This window comes from Lissotriton helveticus, chromosome 2_1 (assembly GCF_964261635.1).
Source record: "Lissotriton helveticus chromosome 2_1, aLisHel1.1, whole genome shotgun sequence".
Taxonomy (NCBI): Eukaryota; Metazoa; Chordata; class Amphibia; order Caudata; family Salamandridae; genus Lissotriton; species Lissotriton helveticus.
In genome coordinates, this window is record NC_136059.1 from 1516189275 (window position 1) to 1516203456 (window position 14182).

The following is a 14182-nucleotide window of genomic DNA, read 5'->3' on the forward strand; positions in this document are numbered from 1 at the left end:
CCAAGCAGAAAGTCCGTACCTGTATGATATGTTGTCAGTTTAATCCAGGTAAAAGTGTCCCGGTGGAACAAGGTGGATTCCAGCCTCCTGACCACCCTTTTGAAGTCCTCCAGATGGATTACATTCAGATGGAGCGATGTCGAGGTTTCAAGTATGTCCTCGTAGTTGTATGCGCTTTGTCCAGGTGGACGGAGGCATATCCAGTTCCAGATTACACAGCCACGACCACTGCCAAGCAGTTGGTTCGTGAATTCTTCCCCCGTTATGGACTCCCTAGAGTCGTATATTCTGATAACGGCCAGCCATTCTCATCCGAGCTAATGAAACATGTTTCCCTATTGTTAGGATACCAGTGGAAGTTCCATTGTGTACGACATCCTGAAGCAGCCGGTCTCGTAGAGAGACATAATCAGACCCTGAAAATTCGAATTGCAAAAGTTTGTCAAGAGAAAGGTGTGGACTGGCTAATAGCTCTGCCAGTTGCCCTGTTCTATATGCGCATGGTCGCACATTCCAGATCAGGTCTGTCCCCGTATGAGGTCGTTTTCGGCCGCCCCCCTAACATGTGGGGTACTCCTAGACCTCGAAGTATTACCGATGTTTCAAGTAATATGCTGACAGATTACCTAGCTTCCTTGATGTCTGCCCTCAACTCTTGTCGTTCACAGGTTGCCGCCGCATTTCCAGACAATACCGAGGTGGCACCGCATGAAATCGTTCCCGGATCCATGGTCCTAGTGCGAAATTTCGATCGTTCAAGTCCGCTGGAGCCTCGCTGGAAGGAGCCCCGACAGGTCCTCCTGGCCACCCGTACAGCCGTGAAGTTGGAGGGACGCAAAGGCTGGGTGCATCTTTCGCATATCAAAACGTTTTATGGATTGAAACCAGTTTCAAAGAACATTTCCGAGCATTTCAAGGACTGCCAAAATACTATTCCTAAGGACTGTCCCGCAAAAGACAATGATACCGCACCCTCCCTGTTAGAGACAACTCCGCAACAGGAGTATAAGAAAAAGTTAAGGTCTAGTAAAATAAGTCAGCCAGTTTGATTGTCTAAGTCCTCCCCTAGGTGAAACGGTTAGACCGGTTTCTGACATGTATAAAATAGACCCCCATAGTGAGAGAGTTAGTCAAAACTCAATCCGATGTATCGTTTTTCTAAGTTTCATATTATTTCTCAGCATTATGATTTCCTGCACCAGTTATGCATTTTACTTGTATTTTCCAGTTTCTCATGTAAATAAGTCTTCTAATGTTACAGTAGAGCACACGTTTAGTGATCTGCCTCCTCATGAACTCTCTTACCGCCTCGCTATGCGTAACAATTCTTTTATCCGCATGTTACATTATTCACACCAGACCAGCAATGCCACTAATTGTTGGGTGTGTGGTCGACTCCCCCCTTTCCAGACACCGAAGGGAGTTCTGCCACTCTTTCCTTATCCATTTTCACATAATGGTTCGTGTGGAGCATGGTCCACGTTAACGTCATCCTCAACAGATATGTCTTTACTTAACAGTACATGTTTCCCAGACAAGCAAGGTCTTCCCCACAGAACCGGATTAGATCTAGAGAATGAAGTTTACAATTTAGGAAATTATTCTTCGAATTTCATGGTCCTGAATGTTCAGTCTGATACTACTCCAGACTTACCTGCTATTTCAGTATTACCAGTCAAAGGCGAATTATGTGTCCGAAATAATGGTTCCGCACATGTAGGACATAGTGATTGTACTACTATTGTCAAGTATAGTGACAGTAGGAAATCTATTTTCAAAGCTTCACGTCATTCTTATTTTATTTGTGGTCAGACCGCATATGTTCGTCTGCCCCTCGATTGGGAGGGAACCTGTTATATTGCCTTCCTACTGCCACCAGTTTTCCTAGCCCCATCTGATTATCATAGAAACACACATCTAGTACACATTAGACATAGAAGGGAGTCCCCGATTGTCGATTATACTGAAACTGCTCTAGAACAGTATACAGATTTCAATAGAGGTTTCTTCTTCTTTATAGGACCTATCCAGAACAGTAAGCTAATCCGTAGATTAACCAGAACCCTTGAAGCTGTAGTAAATGAGACTGCCTCTGCTCTAGGTAACTTAACCGAAGAGCAATCTGCTATGAGATTTGTCGTTTTGCAAAATCGTCTCGTCCTTGACGTCATACTGGCCGATAGGGGCGGGGCATGTAGAGTCATCGGATCTAGTTGCTGCATTTTCATTCCTAATAACGCGCCGTCTGTTTATTCAGCTATAACCAGACTCCATAAAATTGCCCATATGTTACACCAAGATCCAGGCACCTGGACATGGTCCGGTTGGTTCTGGAATATAATTTCCGCCTGGGGATGGAAAGTATTGTCCTTTCTAGGTATTGCAGTAGTGATCATATTCAGTTGCTGCCTCTGTTTACAATGTGGCCCTGCGATTTGCGGCATTTGTGCTACATCATGTGTTCCTAGTCCCAAGTCCCGTCCTAAATCCAGTTCCAAGAAAACTCGAAACGAGCAAATGATACTGTATGAAATGATAGATGGTATCATGAATATTGATGTTTCCTGATGGAAACGTAGTGACAAGGAGGGAATGTGGAAAAGTAAATTTTGCCATGTTCTGTGTCCCTACGCGTCCTCCATCATATGTTATCTGTGCATGATTAATATGCATATGTATTCCCCATGTTCGATTAATGACGCAATTACAGTTGTGTCCATCTCTAGTATGCCAGTTTCCAGTTCTCGTGAATACTACGAATATCAGGCCTATGTAAAGCTACGTTGCCACGTTTCTCAGTGTGCACGTTATTTCATTATAAAGTCCCCGTTTCTAGGCCTCAAAAGGGCCCGGACACTAGATTCAGCTTCTGTCTCCTGAGCTTTCGCTGAGGAGCGACACGGCCCCCACCTGTATCCCTGACCCTTCACTTACTTCCTGCCTCGCAGTGCCCGGTTCAGCCTGGCTCTGCCTCTGAGTCTGCCAAGAGTATGTTATGATTCTAGTTATCAGTCCAGCCCTCCTTCTCTGCATTCCTAAAGCTACTGAATCGCATCAATAGTTTCCGTCATTGTCTAGCCTTTACGTCTCCATGTTAGAGAAATACTGTATTAATGGTCATTTAATATTCTTCATCACGCACTACATGTAGAATAATGCATGCACCAGTCTTAGAGTCTGTTAGCCTTTCCCCTCCTGACTTCTAGTTTATATCAACATGTTCTCTAAACATCAGATACTAGATACTGTTTAGGTACATGTCGCCCTGACTCTCCAGACTTCAGTCTCTGCTCCTAGCACAGAGTTCATAGCCCCCAGCTTCTCCTAGTAACACGTCATTGCCAGCTTGCGCGCACCATTAGGTTAGAGGTCCCGGCTCCTTAGGTAGCCCCCTCTATGTTTCCGCCCCATTCATGACATATTCTGTTACGTTTGCATCACATGTCTATGTATACGCCCTGTTACACCCACTTTCACCCTTATCTTTCGCGACTGCTACGCGTCACACCCACTGCTCCGCCTATCGTATGTACTGCAATGCAATTGTTTTAGTATATATATATGTTGTACTGTTATTAAATGAAACGCCAGTCCTTTCCCCAGAGCGCGCTCATCCCAGATCCTGCCCCGGCAGCTGCCGGGCCCTGCCATCCTATTCCTGTGCAGGTTGTCCTGTTCCTGTCCTTTATGCTGTAATAAACCTGCAAACTCCTACTACCTCGAATCTTGACTCTTATTTATTGAGCTATCTGTTATTGCTATGCCTAGTCAAACCTAGATCCGGTATTATTTATTTATATACCACAGATCCTCTTGCACGGAAGAGTAACTGCTTTCTTTTGCATGATGTTTCTTAAACTTTCTAACAATTAATTGTCCTGTTATGCTACGCTTGGTGCGCGCGCGGCTAATCTTACACTGCAATCGTAACTTCGGCTTCCTCCCGTTGTGTGTGACATGCGCACCACCCTCCCACCAGGCACCCACCCTTAACCCCTTCTTCCCTTTTGCTTCTCAGCAACCCCCTCCTACTCCCCTCTCGTGAGAACACAGGCAGTGTGTTATTTTTGTTACACAGCAGTGTAGAGCAAGCGTTTTCAATTAATAATTAAAGAGCCTCACATCGAGTCTCTCTTCCAGAGCCCCTCCCTTCCACCCCTCTCTTCCAGAGCCCCTCCCTTCCACCGCTCACAACATTCACACACCACACATTAAACAAGGTACATTTTAGCTGCTATTTGCTCAGCCCGTGTTTTAGTAATGATTGCTTTTGCTCTGTTTTAACACTATTTTTTGTTCTTGTTTTATTTTCGGTTTCAGTTTTGTTTTCCTTTAACAATGGCAGCGGATGCCGCCACTCCACTAGCGGGAGGCCTATGTTTTTTAAGTTTGAGGAGCGAGTAGGAGAAATGGCTTGAATGTTATAGTGGGAGCTATGGCTTGTGGGAACTGATGTAATGGTCCAGGCTGCTTTGGTTCCACTAGCAGGTCACATTACAACCCTGCACAACTGCTGTAGTGTTAGAAAAGTCTACACTGCATTGCAGGTCTTCGATCACACTGGTGACTTCAGTGGACACATCGGGTGAGCAGTACACAGAAGCGTGCACAGAACCTGCTCACACCTGCACTGTTGTATATGAAGAGAAGAGGGATTTATTATTGCCTCTAAAATTGTGATGAAAAAACCTGCCAAGCGCCTTCTCTGCTGTGATCTCTCGCTCACTTTACCCCTATCTCTCTCGTCCTTCCCCTGTAATAACCAATCATTTTGCTGCATCTCTCTTCCTGCTGTGATGTTTGAGACGGAGCTCAGAATCTCTCCATTCTCAGTTTTGGTCCATGATTAATCTCAGCCACTGATCACTCCTCTGCAGTCTATCCGTTTTTTGGTTACTGTGCCTTTACAAACTGGAAAAAAACATAAACAAATCAACCACGGTCCCTCTGGAATAGGAAGAGTCCAGTCCGAACTGCCAGGCTCATCCCTTCTGACCCGTTTTGCTTAGTTGTTGGGCCTTACCAATAAGGTCCAGCGTAAGCCCTAGGCTCTCGGAGCTAAGTGACCCATATCTGGCTTTACCAGTCGCACTTAAAACATCTCACTTAAAAAACAGATGGGTAGAAATGCTGCATTAAGCTAAGCCACATTTCAGTACATCGTATTTTTTCTCTGAACTAAAAATATTGTTTTAACTGGAAAAAAAACTGTCTTTCCAGGCTGTTTCCGGGTTTAGTAGTTCGCTACCAATATGAACAGTTGTTTATGGTGAGAGGTATACAGTGTTTGCATTTGCATGCTCTTACCAGGACTTTATCGACGTAAAGCTCAGTGATTTAAGTGCTGAGCTATTCAGCTTACCTGCAAGTAAAAATTCAAGTATGGAAAAGACCCATTCCGCCATTAATCCGAGGTTGGTAAAATATGAACTGTTGAGTTGGGTGATACTGACACCTGTTATAACAGTACTAAAGCTGGTGAAGAAAGCAGGCCATGAGCATCAATACATTACTCGATACTGATAGTATTCTTAATATATCAAACCTAAAACAACTTCCTCCTCTGCTTTCCAGCAAGTTCATGGGGTATAGAATTCTTTAACCTCTTCGATGCGTTGAACGGCCCCCGGCAGGCTTGTGCGTCGGACGGCCAGGGGCCGTCCGAACTGCGCATGCTTAAAATTCCGCTGCACCGAGGCGGAATTTGCGCCGCGTCGAAAAGGTTAAGGCACATAGAGGGTATCTGTGTAAACATGAAACTACATTAAAAAAACAGTAACCTTTGGAATTCTAATGAACCCGTTCTTAACCCCTTCGCAGCTGGGCAAATTCCCATGCTGTGCTGGGTGGCGGGGGGGCGCGCACACCGCCCCTGTGCTCATGACGATGTCAGCTCGTCATGAGCCACGGTGGTCATGACCGCACCCGTTTCTTTAGCAAGTTCGCACAGCAGGGGAATTAGCCCAGCGTGCGAGCGTTCTAAAGGTCATGACGAGCTGAGCTCGTCATGAGCACACGAGCACCGTGGCTCATGCCGAGCTGAGCTCGTCATGAGATTCGAAGGTGTTAAGCCGTAGATCCAGCCTATGTTTAGGATTAAAACTGTACAATTAATTATAGTCAATCGGCCTAAAATATTGTTACAGAAAAGGCAAGACTCAAGCAAGAGTAAGATGTATCCTTTTCATTCCAAAAACAGATTGACGTCCACTGCTCAAAATAATTTCATATTTCCCCAGACTAATTCATAACTAATCCTTTTTTGGTTCTGAAGTAGCGTGGTGCTAGCCTAAAAGAGCTTAGACACCTCATCAGGAGTAACAAGCACTTCATAAATGCTTTGTACTTATAGTCCTTGCTTACGAGAAGCAATACTGGCAGTAAAAGAGGCGCAGTTACTGCCAGCCTGCTTGCTTGCAAGCAAGGACTATAAGTACAAAGTGCGTGTTTAAGCACTGATTGTAGCCTTTCAAAATCCATAAATAAAATGCATTGCCATTTACAATGCCAATAGCTCTAACTCTAGCTAATGCGAGACCTATTGCATTGTAAATGCTTGTTAATGATGGTGCTTCTTCGTTGGTGATTTGTGTAGCCTGGGGAGTGCTTTAAAAGGCAAATTAATAGATGTGAGTGTATGAATATTTGGGTGTACGGAACCAGACCTGATGACTTTATCAACTCTTGTTCTGTGTACAGATCTAACTCATTTTAGATATTTGATCATTTAATAAAATAAAGGGAAATATAGTTAATTGATGTACGAGTTTATAAAATGTGCATTGAATTGCCTTTGTGTGCTTTTGTTGTTTTATCAGTCTCTTAAATGGGGCAGAAAGAGGATAGCGCATTAAGCGTTTCGCCATTTTAAGGTATTGCCTTTGAGACAGCTTTAGCTGTTTCGCTAGATTATTGTTGTTAAGGAAAAAAAGTATTCTATACATACATATAGGGAGCTTTAGGCTAGCTGTATTCAACCATTGATCTGTTCAAGTGCCATTCTGACTTTGCTTCCACCCATCACAGCGTACAGCATGGGGCAATGGATCAGCCGTCTCCAGCCATTAGCTTCTGTAACTGTGAGTGACGGTATTTTGGTTGTCCACACATATGCCAACAAAATAGCGCACTTTTGTTCCTTCATTGACTTGTGTGCTCTCGCTTTTGGCTGCATACTTGTGTCATGTACGTACCTCAGGGCTTTAAGTGGGATGAAAAAACTGGGAGGTCTCTCAAAGAGGCGTGGCCAATGTAATTAAGGGCGTGTCTTAAAACACTTAATCTAAAAATCTGTGCTTAGCATAGTGTGCAACCAGATTTGTATTTTGCTGTTTCTGTCATTGCATCCAGATATGTGATACAACAAGTAACATCACACCTACAACAAGTCAAGACTATTGGCTTTGTCAATGGTTGTTAGTTGCATAAGATAAATAAGCAGCAACTATGGCTTGTATATAATATTTAAAACGTTTCAACTTAAAGCACTGGTGACACCACGACAATGTTGCTGCTCCTGAGTTTCAATAAGAGAAGGGAAATCCAGAGAGAAAACGACTCTTTAAAGGATTTTCCTTCCCCTACAATGCTCACCTGGCATGACGTCATGCCGTAACTTCTCCACTAGTGAGAAGTGAGCAGTGTGAGCACACGCACATCAATGTGCCTGCTGCCACTGCAGTCCGGGAAAAAACGGGCCACCTGTGCCAGGGCACAAAACAGAGCCCGATAGAGACACGTTTTGAGGCCCCCTTTAAAAAACCTGCTGGTGCTCAGCACCGGTGATACCCAGCCCACTTAAACCCCCAACGTACCTCACATCCTTTATCTTCCTCTTTTATTGCCCATTGGCTACATACTCCCGGCAAGTATATTTTACACAATACATCGGAAAAAAGCGTGCTGGTCACGTGTCGTGAAACTTGCGGAAGCAGCGTTTATGGCGCTTGGTACCTAAGAGGCATCTGAGGTGCATTCTTTTACCGAGTGGTGTTGATTTGAGAAAGGCAGCTTCTTTCTCACTCTGCCATGTGTTTGTGCCCACACTTGGCTAAGAATTTTTGCTAACAGCAGGCCATCTCCTTTTCACTCTGGCACCAATATTAGTGCTACAATGCCAGAAGTCGAGGGGGCATATTTACTAGAAAATGTCAGAGCACGGAGCTGTGCCAAGTTTGGCAGCGCTGCACTCCACTATTTTCAAAATTCAGGGATGCGCCGTATTTACTGCAATCTGGCACACACCTGTGTTTTCCCTAGAGCTGGCGTTAAAATTAGCTGCCTAGAGCCAAAACAGGCACCCTTGCACCAATGCGCTGCATTCTGCAGCACAACTAGATGTAGAAAATAGTAATTATTTAATGATTTTTTTATGTGCAGGTTGGGACACCTGCCTGCACATAAACAATCATTAATAGCTTTTTGCTCTTTCTTTGTGTGCTGCAGAATGCAGAACACATAGAAAAAGCAAAAATGAGGAGAAATAAAAAAGCACTTCTCCTTGTGCGCCATTCTAACACCTGCACTTGCTTGCCATTTGTTTTTGGAGCTGTCACAGATTTACACCCCCTTGTAAATCTGGGGCAGCGTCAAAAAGCAATGGGTGTTGCGTTGGAACAGCTACAGCCTCACCCATTGCACGCTCCTTCCACGCAGATACCTGCGTGCAAGGGTAGCATATTTACAAAGCTGCCTTAAGCCACAAAAAGGGCTTAAAGCCGCTTTGTAAATATGGTGCAGGGCCTACCGCCACCAGAGCGTCAAAAAAAGTTACGCTTCGGTGGTACTATCTGCTTGTCCATATGCCCCCAGGTTTTTCATGGGTCACAGCTTTATTATGTTTGTTCTCTGCAGGTTGTCCATCCATCCCTCTTCTCCCTCCCCGTGACTTGAGACAGAATACTGATGTGCAGATCTGAAGAAAATGGAACATGTTTTCATTCATTACCTTTAGTATATTTATAGGGTAAACATCTGACTCTCAACTCTGTAGCCTCGTGAGTGTTTGTCAGCATACCTTTTTAGAGTCTGTTTTGTGCTCCATTACCATTCGAGCATGATTTGGTAATAAGGCTCCCATGAGCCGCGAGCTGACGAGCTCAGTGGCGCGCGACGCATGCTGAGAGTGGTAATATTCCTGATAAGATGACGGTAGCATGCACAAGAACCTATGAACTTTTTCCCTACTGAAGAGAAAGGAATTTCGAAACACGTGTATAGGGATACGGGCACTGGCCATGAAATTCGACAAATCAGCAACTTTGAAAACTACATTTACCATGATGCAAAAGGTAATTCCGTTGTGCATGTCCGCGGCGTGGCCCACCCCCCTTGGATGATTTGGTAATTAGTTTATTTGCTTCTCAAACTACTGAGCTAGTGTTATGTTTGTTTGCAGTTTTTCCCTCCAATCCGCCTCCCGCCTCCGCGTGTGTTCCAGAGCACAATACTGAAATGCAGTTTTGAAATAAAGAGGTATATTTTCACTTCCTTTTTTTGCATGTACCAAAGTAGAAAAAATAAAATGTGGGTGAATTGTGAGAGCAATATACCAGACGATGAGTTTTAGATATCTAAAAAGCAATGGGTCTAATATTGTTCACAAGTTTCTTTCAAATGGCTTTAAAGGCCGTTTATTGCTTGCACTGTTAGTTTGCTGGTTTGGGGGGTGGAAAACAATATTTGTTCCAAAAGATATCGAGCAAAACAGAGCACACACATGAACCCGACAAGTGTAACATGACAAAATCCTATTTAATGTAACATGTGTATCGCAAAACATATCACAAACTTCCTTACATGCTAAACACCTGGCCTCAATATACATCAATGTACATCTAATACCACAACTCCTAAAGGCCTCTGACAGCTCCTCTGTAAAACACCAACAACTCTGCTCACATTTCAGTTCCACTTTGGCTCCCAGGCTCAACAGCTTTTAACCAAACTTTATTTAAACTGACCACAACCGTTTCACAATTTGCCTCAACGCCCCGCACGCTCTTCCCTCCCATGAGCTGATCTGCCCAACTAGTAACGAGGCCATCCAAGACGCCGCGGCATTCGATCGCTTTATAAACACTTCAGTCAGTCAGACAGTCATCCATGAATGCATCCTGTACCTAAGACTCCCCCACCTGCCACCCAGAAGCAATACACTTCTTTGGAGAGGTTTATCTGTCAGCCCCTCCAACTATTCCCTTTCCAACGCTTCACGCCCAGCAATGCTGCCAGTGTAACCCGCAATTCCATTAAAAGCAGTTCCATACCCATAAAGGCCAAGTGCACCCTGCCATCCTTGAAATACAGCTGTTCTTCTAAACATATGACTGCATGCAGCACCCTGCCTACCTACCATTCCCAGCTGTGATCTGCTCTGCTGTGATGTGCTCACACTTGTCCGGGAACCCAACTCTGTTCAAACAACCATAGTGCCCACTCATAAAACCTTAATTTACTTGACATCCATTTTCCTATTCCTTAACAGGCTAGCCCTTTAAGCCACACTAATTCTCTACCAAGGGAATGATCAGCACTTTGGGACAAACTCTTCCTTTAGATAGCTTCACAAGCGTCAACAATAACTCCTCCACCAAACGCATGCCCTCTTTACCCTACCATTGGATCTGCATCATTGTATTATAAAATCCGCTTTGCTCGTCGAACTGCAATCGTTCAGCTTGCTTCGCTGCCCATTTGACAAATCAATGGCTGCAGATCTATTCTGAAATAACTGGGAGCTGAGCCAGCATTACAACATAGGAAAAACCAGCAACAAAGAAAGTTATGTTACTCAGCCATCACCACCTAATTAGGCAGCACATATGGCTTGAAGCAATCCGACCTCCATCTCCCCTTAGTCCTCAACACTTTCTCTGCACAACTCCTCTCCTTCTCCTCCAGTAGCGGCTCCTGGAGGGAGTGCTGCCGGGCAGTGATGCAGGGCGGGGAAGGGGCAGGGTGGGGGGGTAGTACACTCCGGATTATGGCCCAACGGAGGCAAGTATACAAATAAATAAATAAAATGAATTTCATTGCGCGCTGCATTGCATTTGGCAATGCAGCGCGTGCAACAAAATTAGTTTTATTTATTTATTTGTATACTTACCTCAGTTGGGCCATAATCCAGAGTTTACTACCCCCCCATCCTGCCTTCCCCGCCCTTTGTCGCTGCCCGGCAGCACTCCCTCCAGGAGCCACTACTGTTCGCCTCAGTGGCAGCTCCTATACAGAATACCAAATTTCATTGCTGGCAAGCCCAACTTCCCCAAAGTCTGAAAGATCATCACCGGCAACCCATTTGAATGCATCTACATTCTCCTATGTTCATTCAACTTTCCTCGCAAATACTCGCCATCTTCTTAGGGCAAACAGCTATACACACCTCCTTGCCCACTTTTCTCTGGTCTGACTGGACCTTCCTCAACCATACTGGAACACCATTTCTTAACACCTGAATGTCCTGCCTGAACAGACCTTCCGTTCTACCTTCCGCCGGTTCAGAATCCTGAGAAAAAAAAAAACAAAACAACCATGACATCACTAATCCTACTAAAACAGCAACCTCATTCTTATCAACAGAAACCACTGACAGATCTGCAATCAACCTGCCTGTTAGACCTAGCTTTTCCAGTGGGTTTATCCCCAGACTTGTTGCTTTTTGGCCTCCTGTTTTGTTGGTTTTATGAGTCTAGGCACTTTACCACTGCTGATCAGTGTTAAAGTGCATATGCTCTCTGTAAATTGTTATTATGGAATGGTGTTTCCATGAATGGCTTATTTGACTTACTACAAAGTCCCTAGTAAAGTGCACTGTGTGTGCCTAGGGCCTGTAGGTCAAATGCTGCTAGTGGGCCCGCAGTACTGATTGTGCCACCCACCCAAGCAGAATTGCAAAAGGTTCTCAGACCTGCCATTGCAGTGTCTGTGTGCAGTTTTGTACTGCCATGGCGACCTATGAAGTGCAACCACTTGCTAGGCCCTAACCTTCCCTTTTATGACATGTGAGTCAACCCTAAGGTAGGCTTAAGGTGCCCTTGTGGGCAGGGTGCAGTGTCTGTGAAAGGTAGGATATGTTTTGAAGTGTGTAACATGTCTTGATAGTGAACTACAGGAAATTTAGTTTTTCACAATTGAAAGGCTATCTGTCCCATAGGATAGAATGGGAGTTTATTTAGAACATCTTATAAATATAACTTTCCATTGGGACAAGATAGGAAGGTAACGTTTAGTATGCATGAACTCAGAATATAAAAATGCATATTTTAGTAAAGATGATTCTTATATTGTGTGTTTGAAAATACCACTTTTAGAAAGTGGGTATTTTCTTGCTTAGCCATCCCATGTGCCTCTGCTAGGTGTATTGACTGTCTGGCTTTGGAGTGACGGGCTGGGGATGTGCATTCTCTCAGACAGCCACTGGTGGGGCGGTTGATGTGTGTCCTGCCTTTTTTGAATGAGTCAGGGCTGGGCTGAATAGACCTTGGCTGCATACAGAGTAGGGGAGGAGATTTCTTTCACAACTGAATGAGCCTGGGCAGCCTTGGACAATGCTGTGTTCACCTCCTGCCGGACAGCTGCACCATAGAGGACACAATTGGTTTTGGCTGGGCAAGAGCTTCTTTGCCACCAGAGAACAAAAGAATTAGTGCTATAAAAAGTGAGGCCCGACCCCTGAACTTTAGATTACTTCTGGAATTCAAGAGGAACCTTTGTCAAGGAGAAGGAGAAGACCTAGAGAAACTGAAGGCGAATTACTGCCTCTTTCCTGTGTGCTGTCTGGGGTTGGCCTGCAGTGGCTGTTTCTGCCAAGGAAAGGAGAATGACTTTGCTGTGTGCTGTGTCCCCTGCTTGAGGAAGATCTCCAAGGGCTTGAAGTAGAGCGTGCCTCCTGTTTTGAAGTCTCAGGGATACAAAGACTTCACCCCCAGCTCCCCTGAATTTCCTTGCTGGGAGATCTGACCTGCCAAGAGGTTCCTGTTGCTGTTCTGGGCCTTCTTAGGTTGTTCCTGCTGTTGGGAGCTGGAAAAGTAAATCAACAACGAGAAGCGTGACACTGCTGCACCTTTTTCCAAAGAATCGCTGCAAAAAAAACTGTCGCATTGCCTGCCCGCGGTGGGAGAAATTGCTGCACGCCACACCGATCTACGAAGTCCGAGATCACCATACTGATTCCGGCGCAGACTCTGCTGTGCGGCTACAAAAGCCAATGCATGGCACCGGGGTGCCAAGTCGTCATCAACGCTGGGGCTGCAGGAAGAAACCGAAGCATCACCTACCCGCACAGTAAGAAACTGACACATAAACCTCCCCTTCAGTAAGGAACCATCACATCACTTCCCCTGTGTGGCAGTAAGGAACCGACGCACCACCTCTCCTGGAGTAAGGGACCGACTCAGCACCTTCCCTGCTCGTAAGGAACTAACTCATCACCTTCCCTGCGGATGTTTTTGTTTATGATTTTGATGCATCCAAGGTACTTTGTGTTGAAATTGTTGCATCTACAGATTGCTATGGACGGAACTGTTTCTACCTTTTAAAAGTCCTATTTTGATGACTGTATTGTGGATTTTTGTCGTTTTGGTATTGTTTGGTTTCGATAAAGATTACTTTTTTTTCTAAACTGGTCTGGTTTTCAATGTATTACTGTATGTGTGCAGAAATGCTTTGCACACTGCCTCTGAGATAAGCCTATATGCTTGTACCAAGCTACCAAGGGGGTGAGCACGGGTTATTTTAGAAGAGTATCCCCTTACCCTGACTAGGAATAAGGGTCCCTACTTGGACATCGGTGCAAACCATTGCCAACTAGAGACCCCCATTTCTAAGACTGCTCAACAAAACTACCTTAATAGGCTGCCATACCTGTTTCCTGTCCCTACCTCCCCTAGCCCATCCCTCCAATATACATCTATCCATTTCTCCGGGTGACAGGTCATATCCCCGGCATAACTCACCTGCTAGCTTTCCCATAATTGTCACCACAGTTAAATATTTTTCAGTCTGGCCCTTGATGAGCCTTGTTCACCCTTACTAACTTTCCTTCATCTTGCCCCCAACGCTAAGAATTTAAGCCATGCCTGTAAACAAGCTTTCAGTATGGAAACTGCAAATTACCCCTCTATCAGTTGCAACTCCCTCAGAGATCTATCCGCCACAGCTCCTTTGGCATATTCGTCCACTG

General features: G+C 44.9%; 1 protein-coding gene across 1 annotated transcript in view; it reads left to right on the plus strand.

Annotated features, from left to right (window-relative positions):
• The window catches only part of LOC144818739 (uncharacterized), a 253078-nt gene that overhangs the window by 82527 nt on the left and 156369 nt on the right, over nucleotides 1–14182 (plus strand). The gene's annotated exons all lie outside the window — the stretch shown is intronic.